Raw genomic sequence first — 13,400 nt, forward strand, 5'->3', positions numbered from 1 at the left:
GTAGCTGTTTGGCCGTTTTCCAATTGCTATGATACTAAAGACAACCATAGCAAATAAATCAAGCCCCCAAATGGAAGCTCTGGCCCAGATTTCTCAAGTTTTAATGTGCCTTTGGAGTGTCCCAGTGCAATCTTCATCAATGTTGATTGTCCAGCTGGCACTGCCCTGGGCACTAAAGTGATTAACATAAAGCACGTCATTATTCCAACAATTAAATCAGCTGGAATTAGCACAAGCATTTTTTTTTTCTTGTTGCAATGTTAGGATTTATATAAAACAAACAACTTTCCCTGTGTTCTGTAACTTTCCAATTTATCAGAAGATGATGATTTTACAGAAAGATAAACAATCAAAATGGAGCACACAGTACAAAACTAAGTACCTGAACTGTTCTGTGTGGCAAAAACGACAAGATCCGTAAAACACTGGACAATGACATTGATAGATTTAAGAATATACACCTAAATGTCCTTTAGCTTTTTTGTTTGTTTGTTCGTTTGGTCTCTCAAATTTGAGTTCTTATCAACCTCATTAATTATTGGATTAATAACAGCCAAGTTTTGTTGAGTACTTGCTGTTTGTTCCTTGAACATTGAGTTATTCATTTCAATCAATAAGTTTTCAGTGAGATCCTATTGTATATAAATAGCTGTTTAAGACGCAGTGAAAAAAAAAATACCTGAATTTGGAGGCAATAGGTTTGTCTTTGCTTAACACAGTTTTGGAATATTTACTTTTAAAAATGTTTCATGATCTATCACAGTGTTTTCTTCTGAAAAATCTAAATGATTCCAAATACATAAATGACCAGTCATTTAAATCCAAGGGTAATACATTAGTGTTCCAGTTATTAGGGAAGGCTAGTTTTGATCTGAGCACCAGTATAACTATAAAATAATGAGATTGTTTTTTCTTCTGTGTTCTGAAACAATTTCAAACTTCTGATTTGGGCATGTTCCCAGGCTTTCTTCACAGCCTCCAGTTACAAAACTACCCAACAGCTTAGCCGAGAAACCCTAGGGCTCACTTAATCTCCCTTCTCTAAATTAAGTAGGCTGGAGGCTGCTTTCTTCCAGGACTAGCCTTACCATCAGCAAGCTATAAACAAATAGGTAAGTGCCATCAGGAAACTGCCAAGTCATGACTTACTTCATATGTGGTATGGTTTGTTTTATAAAGTAATCCACAAAGTGACTCTAAACTCTTGCAAGTTTAATTTTAGATACTTGCTTGAGGCCCTTAGGCTCAGAGCAAATTTTGTGCAAAATTTCTCCTGGGCTACTTGTCCATTGCAAATTGCTCAAAATTATTTAACATAAGCTCGGTGTTAGCCTGGCCTTGTAGGCATCAATCCATTACTATTTTGTCTTATTTCTTAAAAGATTTCAAAACCTTCCTCTCATAATTTCAAGCCATATTTTTAATTTCTATCTTTTGCCCATGATAGCATTTCATTCTTTCAAGTGGACGTCAAGTAGAATTTGTTCAATTTATTTTTGTCAACATCATAACCAATAAATTGTGACTTAGCCCACGAGGAATATTATACAGTATCTCTCTAATTTTGAGTTACCGAAACAAGACTGGGTATAGTGGTGCTTACCTGTAACCCCAGCTACTTTGGAGGCCGAGGCCAGGGGATCCCAGATTTGAGGCAGGCCAGTAATTTAGCTGAGACCTTGTCCTAAAATAAAAGAGGCTGGAGTTGTAGCTCAGTGATAGAGCACTTGCCTAGTTTGTAGGAGGCCCTGGGTTAAATCCCCAGTGCCAATAAATAAATAAGTTAGGAAAACATATTTTGCTCATCTGCTTTCTGCTGTTGCACCTTCCTATGTATATGAATATATATATATTAAAACAAATGTTGCAGACATATATTATGTGAACTGAAGTCATTGATGATTTATAAATAGTTAAGAAGCAATGAAATATATTAACATAAATTGTGAAGTATGCATGTGTTTTTCCAAGGAAGATTTTATTGGGGAAAAAAACATTATCGTATGAAAGTATATAATTATTCTTTTCAAAACTAGAGTTTATATTGTTATGTGGGGACTTTCTTTAATCATATGAAGAAAGGTATTTTTTTGTTCAAATGATTTTTGGTCTTGAATATCACATGAACTGCATGAGCACTACAATAATTCTAGATTAATCTCTTATTGATATGGGAAACATCTTAAATTTAACATTTCTCTATTAAATGAGTAAGCACAAAATATTTTTCACAGTATTTTCAAATAAATTTTCTTATATCCCTTATGCCTCAATTAACTCAATTATCAGTCAACAGAGTTTACATTTCTTTTTCAGTGTTGGTTTATATTTGTCTTTAGAGTGTATTTTAGTTCATGAGGCAAAGTGGGTGGTCTTTTAATTAATGTTACCATTCAGGTTTACAAATAGTGCAGGTTTTGTGTAACTATTTAAAATTTATGCACTTTTGCATTAGATATTTTGCTTAATACTTAAAAATTGTTATCATTTGTTGAACTGAAAAAATCATTATTTTAAAATGTATCCTTAAAAACAAAATGAGTTATGTTCCACTGTGCAGCTTATTGATAAATATTTAGTCTATAGTTTTTGTCTATCTCTGTGTGTTTACTCAAGAATGTGTTTTTTTTTTTATTTTGGTGAACAGTACATTATTTAGGAATATGAAAAACATTGAGGCAAATATGAAGTATTTAGCAATTTTACAAAAGAACAAACTCTAAAAATTACTATAAGAAACACTCTCATTAAAATGAATATTTATATCTAAGAGTCTACTCCTCTGTGTACAATTTCCAACTTGAAATACATAATTTTCTTGGCACCTTATGGAACATGGCTTAATACTTCATTATGTGAACTAAGCCTTATACTGAATTTCAGAAAAAACATCATCTCTTTTAATCATCCTAACAAATCATGAGGTAGGTGCATGTTTTGTATTTGCTTTGCAGTAGAACAAATGGAGCACAGAGAGACTTAATAATATACTGAAGTTCCACAACTGAGAATTAATGCAGGTGAATACAATTCTCAGGCTAGGGCTAAAATCTAGTCTCTTGACTATAATATATGGGTGCATAGACAAATAGTTACTTAAAGTTATTGAAGAGAAAACAATGCAAAAATTATCCACAGAATATTTATATAAAAATGATCACTTCATCATTATGAAAGTTTCCCTGAAAAATAGGTGAACTTTAATAGTCAAATTCAAAGCTTTCATTGTCTGAAACCATGAAAACCATACATCCTTTTAAGTTTGTGTTAATGATTTGAGTGCACTTTACTTCCACTCTTCTCTTTATTCTCAGAACACTTTCCAGGCCCAATGCCCTCACAAAATTCTCTGCTACAGAATAAGGCAGGTGTTTCCATACTCTATGGTAGAGATAGTACATTTACAAAAAAAAAAAATGGATATAAATCCATATTTTTCATGAACAGTTTCTTCTGTCTTCATTAAGGTAAGTTAATTTTCAAAGCTTTTGCTAATTTAAATAACATGGAAGGCTATATATGTGACAGTTTACATGAAATTCAAAAGATTGTGAGAAAGAATGTTGCATACCCCATTCAAACAGTACTTTCAAAGGATAATTTTGCAATTGACCTCAATGACAGACACCTCTTTCGAGCAGTAGGCAGATGTTGCTTGGCCTGGTTTTCACTCACACTTGCAGTCCTAGGGAACACTTGCAGTGTTCTGGTCAAAATGCCCCTCTTCAGAAGCTAGCATTTGTCATCTATTAAATTTTATGTCTTACTGTTTCCTGCTACCCTGAACTCCTCTAATGCACCCAAATAGGAAAAAGTAGACATTGAATTTCTGGGAGGAGTTCCTCTAAGAGCCTCTGTCCAAAACACACAGTGCTGAAACAAGAAAAGATAGTAGTGTCATATATCTATGGATATCTTGTTTCTTTTTCTTTCCTTTTCTGTTCTATCTGTGAAAAGAATAGGACTGGTTCAAAGACCTAAGAGTCAGAATGCTGTCTTTTTACATCCAAAAGTATAACTAATTTTCCCTACTAAATAGTACATTATTTAATACTTCAATCTTTTATTCAATGCATTTTGCAGTTTATTCATTCATTCATTCATTCATTCATTCAATCTGGGATGTAGCTCAGGCCTTGTGCATACTAGGCAAGCACTCTATCCCTGAGATATATTCCCAACAACAACAACAACAACACAATTTTAAGTTTTTAAAATAAAACACAATTACTCACCTTCCTTGGTGAAACAAGAAGAGACAAAGCAGTTTTCTATTTGACTCTCATGGTGTTGATAAAAGTGCTATATCAAAGAGCTAGGTAAAAGAGAATTGATGGTTAAAAAATATCTGAAGTCATATGGTTACCTGAAGATAAGTTTTCATTTATACCTGAAAGACTGCTCTGGGCGAATTATAATAGAACTTGGAGACTTTAAAGCTTTATTTGGATCATTTTACATTTTGGAAATGATGTAGAAAACAACTTGAAGATAGAATAGTATATATCAAAGAAAAGGAGTTTCCAATAAACTAAGAACAATAAAATTCTGACAGGAATCTACTCAGAATAGATGCCTTCTGACAAGAAGAAGGAGGAGTAGAAGAAGGAGGGGAGGAAGAGGGGAACAAGAGAAGGAGGGAAAAAAATAAAAGAAAGAAGGGAATGCTAAATGAAAGAATACCAATATAAAAATCATAAAATATATTAGAAATTTTAAATGAAATTGTGTAAACTAAGATTTACAAGAAAAAAAAAGATTAACCAAATAAAATTTAGTTCACATTGTAAACCAAATAAAAATAAAAATTTGAAAATCAGGGAAATAACTAAAGAAGGAAAGAAAATACATAGATATTAAAGCAAGAACTGGCCTTTAAAACAGCTATAGATGAAATCTGTAGCCAAATCAGAAATACTTGCTTTGTCAGCCATTTAAACTAAAACAACAACAAAAATAAATAAATAAAAATAAAAACGTCAACAACAACAACAAAACCCCACAAATAGAAAACTGTTTTGAAATCACACATGAAACTTTTGCTTTCATACAAATTTGTAAAGTTACACTGGTGTTCAAATGTGTTCTTAAAATTATTATTATATAAAGCCACCTGTCTAGAAATCAGGTGAACATTTCTCCACAACTATTTCATGAATTAAATCCTAACTTCTGGATATAATTGTTTAATGTGTAATGAATATGTACATAAACATAAATGAACACACACATGTGTTCTAAACATTTTCTTTTCAAATAAGTTTTAAACTACTTTAGTTTTTTCCCACTTAACTTTTTCTAATTCTAGCGTTTTCTTAAAGTCTACAAAATTCTTTCACTTATTAAAAAGAAAACAGTCAATGCTGAGCTCACATTTGGTTTGCATAATCCATAAAAGTTAACTTTGGGTTATAAAATATGAGCATTATTTGTTTTAGAAATTCTTGTCCATTTTTCTTATCTAGCTATCATAAAAAAATGTTATAGTGCCTCCTATTTGCTGAACTCGTAGTGAACCAGATTCAATACTAAGAGCTAGTTTTTTGTGACTCTTTTATTTATTTAAATGACCATTGGTTGTGCTTTTATTTATAACATATGCTAAAATAACAAATAATTATATAGCAGACCTCCATGTAGATTCCTTGAAGTAGTTGTGTAACTTTCTTATTTAATCTTATATTTATTACAGTTTACTTGGATAAACACAAAACAATAGAATATATTTTTAAATAGATGTTAAAATCTTTATCTTATAAATGGAGAAATTGAGACTCAGAAAATTTCAGTCACAGTTCCACAGTTGCTTAGCTAGTAATTAAAAGCAAAACCCAAATTTGATCCCAGATTTCTGATTTTCTCGTCTTTCAACATAACACAATATTGCTTCCAATTCAGAAGCCAATGTGGAAGATAATATCTTACCATTTCAAAAGAAGAAGAGAAATTTCATGAACTCTTGTGTACCAAGCAATTTATTTTATCTTTTTTAGGAAAAAAGATAAAATCATTCTTTTTCTTTAAATTATTTATGTTGCAGAAAAAAATTGATAATGTTAAGGTTATATTTCCCCTTTAAAATTTTCCTCCTAGTTTTTATTGGTTTAAATTTTTAGATGAAATTTTAACTTAGATTTAACTCTCAGTTTATATATATTTCAATTTAGTTAGATTTGGGGACCATTTTTTAAAAATTGAGGCATAATTATATATGGCTAAATTTACCCTTTACAGTGAGTTTTGACAAATACACCAAGTTGTATAACCACCATCAAAATCAAGATATAGGACAGTTCAATCACTGCACTTTCTCCTCCAAAAAATCCCTTTGTCCTACTTAGTGATGTTTTTCTTCACCTCCAGCATGTAGCAGCCACTTCTCAGTTATTTTCCCTATAGATTTGCCTATTACAGAAGGTGTATAAAGAAAACCATACAGTATATAGCATTTTGAATCAGGCTTCTTTAATTCATTATTAATTCATTTGAAATTCATCTATACTGTTGCAAATATAAGTAGTATGATGCTTTTTATTGCTGAATAGTATTCCATTGTATCAGTGTGCCAATATATTTTACCTATTTGTCCAATTAAATGGGTTTTTTTGGTTTTTATGATTATAAATAAAGTTTATAAATGCATTTATGTGAATTCTTTGTGTCAACATAAATGGTCATTTCACTTGAATAAATACCTCCAGTGAAATTTTTGGTAAGTAAATGTTTAACTTTATAGGGAACTACCCAACTGCTTTAGCAAAATGTTGCTGCCAATTTTTACATTGTCACAGCAATATATGAGAATTCTGATCACTGCACATACTTGTTAGCACTTAGCATTGTATTTTTCATTTTATACATTCTAGTGGGTATGAAGTGGTATCTTGCTAAGGTTTTAATAAGTGTTTCCCTAATAATCAATCATATTTCTTATTTATTTGCCATCTCTTTACATCCTTTGGTGAGGTGTCTGAGAATATCATTAATATTGAATATTTTAATGTGCCTATTTGCCATTTGGATATAATTTTTGGTGAAACAGCCATTCAAATATTTTGTGCTTTTTGTTCAGAACTTGGGTTTGTCATCTTATTGGTTTGGAAAAGTTCTTTATATATTCTAGATATAATTTCTTTATCAGATATACAATTTGCAAACATTTTATCCACAATTTTGGATTGTTTTTTAATTTTTGTAATGGTTTTATTTGAAGAACAAAACTTCAAATTTGATGAAGTCCAACTTCTTTTTCGAATTCTGCTTTTAATGTTATATCTAAGAAATTTTTACCTATTCCAAGGTTATAAAGATTAGATTTGCATTTTGTTGCAGTTTTATAGATTGAACTCTTGCATTTAAGTATGTGATCTGTCTTCGTTAATTTCTGAGTATGGTGAGAAGTAAAGTTGTGTTTTTGTTGTTGTCGTGCTTACTTTTGCTTTTGCATATGATTGACCAGTTGTCCTGGCATCATCTGTTGAATAAACTATCCATTGCTCTTTGGTTTGTCTTGGTACCTTTGTCAAAAATCTGTCAACCATAAATATAAGGTTTGAGTGGGGAGAAGGGATTGTTTTACATTCTCTAAGTCTTCTTATCTGTCCTTAAGCCAATTTCACATTGTCCTGATTTATGTTACTTTAGAGAAAGTTTGAGACCAGATATGAGTCCTCCAACTTTGCTCTTTTTCAGAATTAATTCAGCTATTCTGGATTCTTTGAACATATTTTGGAATCAGTTTGCAATCTCTACAAAAGTTCCTATTGATATTTTTGATAGAGACTGAATTTAATTCATTGATCAGTTTTTGGAAAAAATGTCAACTTAGTGATATTGAGTGTTCCTATCCATGAACAGAACTATCCATTTATTTAGATCTTTAATTTCTCTGAGTTAATTTTTATAGTTTTCACTGTATAGGTCATGTACATCTTTAGATATATCGATTCCAAAGACTTTTACTCTTTTGTACATTGCTTTGAATTAATTGTTTTCTTGATTACAATTTGATTGTTCCTTGCAGGTATGTAGAAATGTATATTGGTCTCATATCTTCTGACTTTGCTAACTTATTTATCATTTCTAGAATTTTTTTTTGTAACTTTCTTAAAATTTTCCATCTGCAAGATCAAGTAGTCCATGGATACAGATAGTATCATTGATTCATTTGCATAATTGCATTATCTATAGTCTACATGTTGGATCAAAACAGTGCAAGCACATGTCTGTGCCTTGCTTCATACACAGAGGAAAGCATTCAGTCTTCCATCTGGTATGATATTAACTGTGAATGTTTCATAGCTGTCCCTTATTAATATTGATGGCATTCCATTATATTTCTAGCTTACTGGGCAGTTTTTATGAAGATTGAATATTGTATTTTGTTAAATAGTTCATGTAATATTTTTCCTTATTCTGTTAATATGGTTCATTTTTTAAAATGATTTTTAGATGTTAAGATAACCTTGCACTTATGGGCTAAATCCCACTTTTTCATAGTTTATAATCCACATTTATATATTTTAGATTAATTTTGCTGCTTTGCTAGTCGAGTTGTTGCTCCAGTGTTTCTAAAAACATATGCCTCTGAGGTCTCTTTTTTCCCCCCATGTATTTCTCTAACTGCTGTTAAGCTAATAATGACCTTATCGAATAAGATGAGTTTTTAATCCCATTCGATTTGTTGGAAAGTGGCTGTGTAGAACTGGTATTATTTCGCCCCTAAATATTTTTACCAGTCAAGTCCATCTGGGCTTGGACTTCCCATTTTAGGAAGATTTTACTTACCAGTTCAGCTTATTTATTGTTTAGATCTAATAAATATATGAGTGGGTAGAGGTGTAATTGTTTGACTGGATGGGTTGGTAGAAGAGGGATCCAAAGACCAAATTAGTCTCTGTGCAAATTTAATCAAACTTCCCATTTTTGTCTGTTTTTTCATCTCCATTTTGCATAGTACCTTGTGAGTCAATATATCTGTGCATCAGGGGCATGCTTCCTTTTAAAGCTGTCTCCATCTGCAGACTCATGGAATTCAACTTTTTCTCTTTGAGTAACATTAATGATTTTTCATCTATAAAACTATACACTTTCTTTCATAGACTTCTGTCTCCTTACTTTTTGTCTCTGGTTATAATGTATTACTCTTACTTCAGTACAGTTAGGAAAGGAGGAAGAGCTATATACCTGCTTCCAATCTTCTAAGCTAAACCAGGAATTGAAAGATTAATTTTTTATCTATAATTGGCTTAATTTTAGCTCTGAGGCCAGCAAGCTTAAAAAATATGTGTAGAAACATTAGTTGTCTGGCAAAAAAGAAAACTAACTAAAAGGGTTTAACATTATGTATTTGTCATGACCAATGACTACTATTGCACATGGACTGTTGCAAGAAAAAACAACTTAGAAGGAGGTTGTGTCTGTGGTTTTATAGGCTATACAATTATTCTATACAAGGTTGGGCTATACAAATTATTCTTCATAGATGCTGGATTTATGTTTCCTACCTCCAGGCAGATTTTGTGATTATTGGTTTTGCTTCTTCATTTTGGCACATTTTTGCATTAGGTCTTCTGCAATCACTGCCTTATATTCTTTTCACCTTTACTTCTAGTATACTCAGCTTTTCGTTCAGATGGAATGGCAGTAGTAACAAACTACTATTTTTTATTTAGCTAATAAGAGGTTTGGACCACTTGGGTAAGTGACAATCCAATAAAGCTCTGTGTATCAGAGGTACAGAGATAGTACAAAAGAAGGTATTTCTTTAATATCATGGGCTTTATTTGACAATGAATCAGTGGCAGCTTTAAAAAGCTCTGTGATGATTTTGATAACCTTATGTTTTATGGGGTGAGAGATAAAGGGAGCTAGATGTGTTATATTTCAGTGCAGTATAATTATATCTTTCCTATTTATCCCCAAACTTCTGATTTTTAGAATACATGTCTTAGACCGTCTATTAATTTAATTCTCTTTGCATTGTACAGAGGAAGAAATTAGTGTTTTGAAAGTTTACATGTAAAAAAAATGTAAAATGAAGGGTTTTTTTATGAATATAACTTTCATAAATTAATATTCACATTTTAAAAATATTGTTTTGTTACTTTCTATGAAGCATCTTTAAATCAGAATTTCATGTACTCCTTTCTCCCATCCATTTTATTTTCTTCTTTATTGCATTCTATTTAATTCGAGTATTTTAAAACTTCTAATACACAACTATTTGATTTTGAGCTTGAAAATAAAGAAAAATCAGATGAAAGGAATATAAATATCATATATTTATTTTCCTACCTTTGGATTTAAATAGTCGAAGAGCTTCAGTATTATCGTGATGGAAATATTAGCTAAAATGCAAATATGCTGCCATTTTTTAGTATTTGCTCTGAAAAGTAAACAATATTTAGTTTTTATTTCTCAATTCAGACCAAATAGAGAACAGTTTCTAAAATGAAACCTTACTTTAAGAAAATAAATATGTCTTGGACACCTGGGTTGATTCTAAATCCTGGCTATTGTGAATAGCGCTACTATAAAATGCTAATGTAGATGTTCCCCCAACAACAGAAATAAATAAAAAATAAGTTTGTCATTATAAATAGTTACTTTTTTGGCAAATTTAACACAATTTGAATTAAATTACCCTTAAATGTTTTTTTCTGTTGTAATTTGTTTTTTAGGAAAGTATTAGCTCTAAAGTTGCTTAATAACATCTAAAATGAAGGGAATTTGCTTGTACTGACCCTTCTTTCATTTATTCCTTCTGTGAATATCATATGGCAGCAGTACTATAAGAGAGTGTGTCTATAGTAGGCAGCAAATCAGCCACATAGAGGAGTCATTAAGAGGAAATAAAACAAAGAATAAATGAGCTAGTATTACAATGTCTGAAATGATATGAAGGGAACAAGAAGGTGAATCAGGACATTTGGTTACAGTGGGTGGAATGCTGCACTGATTATTTGGCATTTAAGTTGAAATCTTACGGAAGGCACCAGCCACAGTGCCAGGACTATATAATTCCAAGAAAGGGAGCAGATTTTGATAAGATTTTAATCTTAAACTTGGAGTTTTTAAGACACAGAAGTTCAATGAGTGAGGGTGGGAATGTTGTGAGATGAAACTGGATCAGGGGCCAGATCATCCAGGGCCTGTGATAGTAACCCACCAGCTCAGATTAGACTGCTATGTGGCATCATTCAATGGTGTCCATCTAGGATCCTCTGATTTCTGTGTAGAGAGAGAATTGGAGGGATCCACAGAGCAACTGAATCAGGCCAAAGCTGATGGGAGCTTTGCCATATTTTAGAAGTAGGATTACTGAGATTTTATGATACAATATATTTAGAAGTAAGGGAAAAGGATATAGTAGGTGTCATTCCCAAGCTTTTGAATAATGGTTTAGTAAGATTTACTTAGATGGGGAAAACTGGATGTAAATGGACTGAGGAAACTGATGAATTCTGTTTTTAGATTTTAGGAATGAGATCTTGAGAAATATAATGGCTTATGATTTTAAGGAAGAGTTGGGCTGCATATATACACCTTTTAGTCCTCAGATTGATCATTTGGGGAGGGTCAGGAATGAATGAGAGTATTCACAAATGAATATCAGGTGAAAATACAGGAACTGTTAGAATTCAAATTTGAGATCATGAAAAGGAGAAATCAACATAGATTGCTGATAATAATAGACACTAAAGTGGAAGAAATAGTAGAGGGACATGGTCTTAGGGAGAGAAAGAACACATGGTTTTAATAGAATAATAATAGCACAGTGGCCCATGAAATAGGCCAAGTGGGTGGTTCAAAGAAGACTTCAATGGAAGTTTGGGGGACTGAGTTTCAGTAGAATAGTGGGAACAGGGGCTGAGAAGGGGCTGGGAAATGGAGACTAGTGGAAGTATAGGCTGTCCACTCAAAAATTTAAGCTTTGAAAACAAAAATGGTAGTAGTTCAATGAGGATATGGACTTACACAGAGTTTTCCTTCTGGTTGTTGGTATTTTCTTTGCATATTCTGGATTTTTTTTTAATTTGTGAAAAAAAAAAAACAAGTCTCCCTGCCAATAGAATACTATATTTGAGAGAGAGAGAGAGGAGAAAGAGAGAATGCTGAAGAGAGGGCAATAACAGAGGAGTCAAGTGTTGCTACAGCAAGAACAGACATAATCCAAGTGCCTGTGGTATTAGTGGCTTTGGAGAGGTTGAGGAGAAGCATTTGATTATTTGTCCTCAAAGGAGGAGGAGCTTGGGAGGTGGGATGTGTATATGTGAGTTTCTATTTAATCTCCTATTCCCTCTATGATGTATGAGGCAAGTTTGTCCAATGAAAGCAGACATGGGTGATCAAAGCAAGTGGAGATGGTATGGAATTAGGATGAGCATAAATTGGCAAGCAATTCATGAACTGATGGTGAGCAGTGTTAAAAAAATTCTGACACTTGTTAAAATGGAAACAAAGACTTCATTCAGGACTACTGCAGTATGTGTCAGAGTATTGATTGCTACAGGGGAGAAAGATCAGGCTCAGCTCTGAATACGGTAAGAGTAAGTGAATTTATAGTCAAGAAGCAGTTTGGATACAGATGAAAATTACTAACAGGAGACATCAAGAGTAGGGGAATTCTTGATAAGTGTACTTAACTAGTGACTTTCTGAAGGCAGGTCAGCAGGATCACATATCACCTGGAAGCTGGGGAGCTGAGGAATTTGGATGATTTGATCAGATATTCAGGGCGGTCAAATATCAAGGATGGCAAGAGTCTCTCTCAACTGAATTAGGATTCATGTTAATAGTAATGTATTAGCTTTTCATCACTATAGCAAAAGGCCTGAGGAAGTTAACATAAAGAAAAATGGTTTATTTGGGGTCATAGTTTTAGAGGTGCTCAGTCCATGACCAAATGGCTCCATTGCTTTTGGGCCTGTAGTGAGGCAGCACATCATGGCAGAATCTCTTTGCAGAAGAAAACTATTTAATTCATCATGAGCCAGGAAGAAAAACAGGATGAAGAAGAGGACAGGGTCCCAATTGTCCTTAAGGTCATACCCAAAATGACCTAAAGACCTCCTACTAGATTCCCCCTCTCTCAAAGGGCCACTTCTTTCCAAGAACACCACACAAGGGACCAGACCTTTGGCACATGGGCCTTTGGGGAACATTCAGCATCCAAACTGCAGCAACTCGATTCTTCATAGATGGACACTGAAGTCCAAAGAAAAGGCCTCAGAGGAGCCTGCCTACAGTTTGCCCCAGAAAAGAGACATTGTCAGCATGAAACTAACTACAATCAAGATTTCTAAATTTTTATATACCCATTTTCAAAAATCAAAAAATCATATATTTTCAGAGCAATTGACAATAATGTCATATCACTTGTATGAAAATGGCCTTGT

At 32.7% G+C, this 13,400-nt stretch overlaps 1 protein-coding gene across 1 annotated transcript in view; it reads left to right on the plus strand.

The window, feature by feature from the left end:
• Positions 1-13,400, plus strand: part of Vegfc (vascular endothelial growth factor C) — a 116,676-nt gene that overhangs the window by 53,538 nt on the left and 49,738 nt on the right. The gene's annotated exons all lie outside the window — the stretch shown is intronic.

This window comes from Urocitellus parryii, chromosome 14, assembly GCF_045843805.1.
Source record: "Urocitellus parryii isolate mUroPar1 chromosome 14, mUroPar1.hap1, whole genome shotgun sequence".
Taxonomy (NCBI): Eukaryota; Metazoa; Chordata; class Mammalia; order Rodentia; family Sciuridae; genus Urocitellus; species Urocitellus parryii.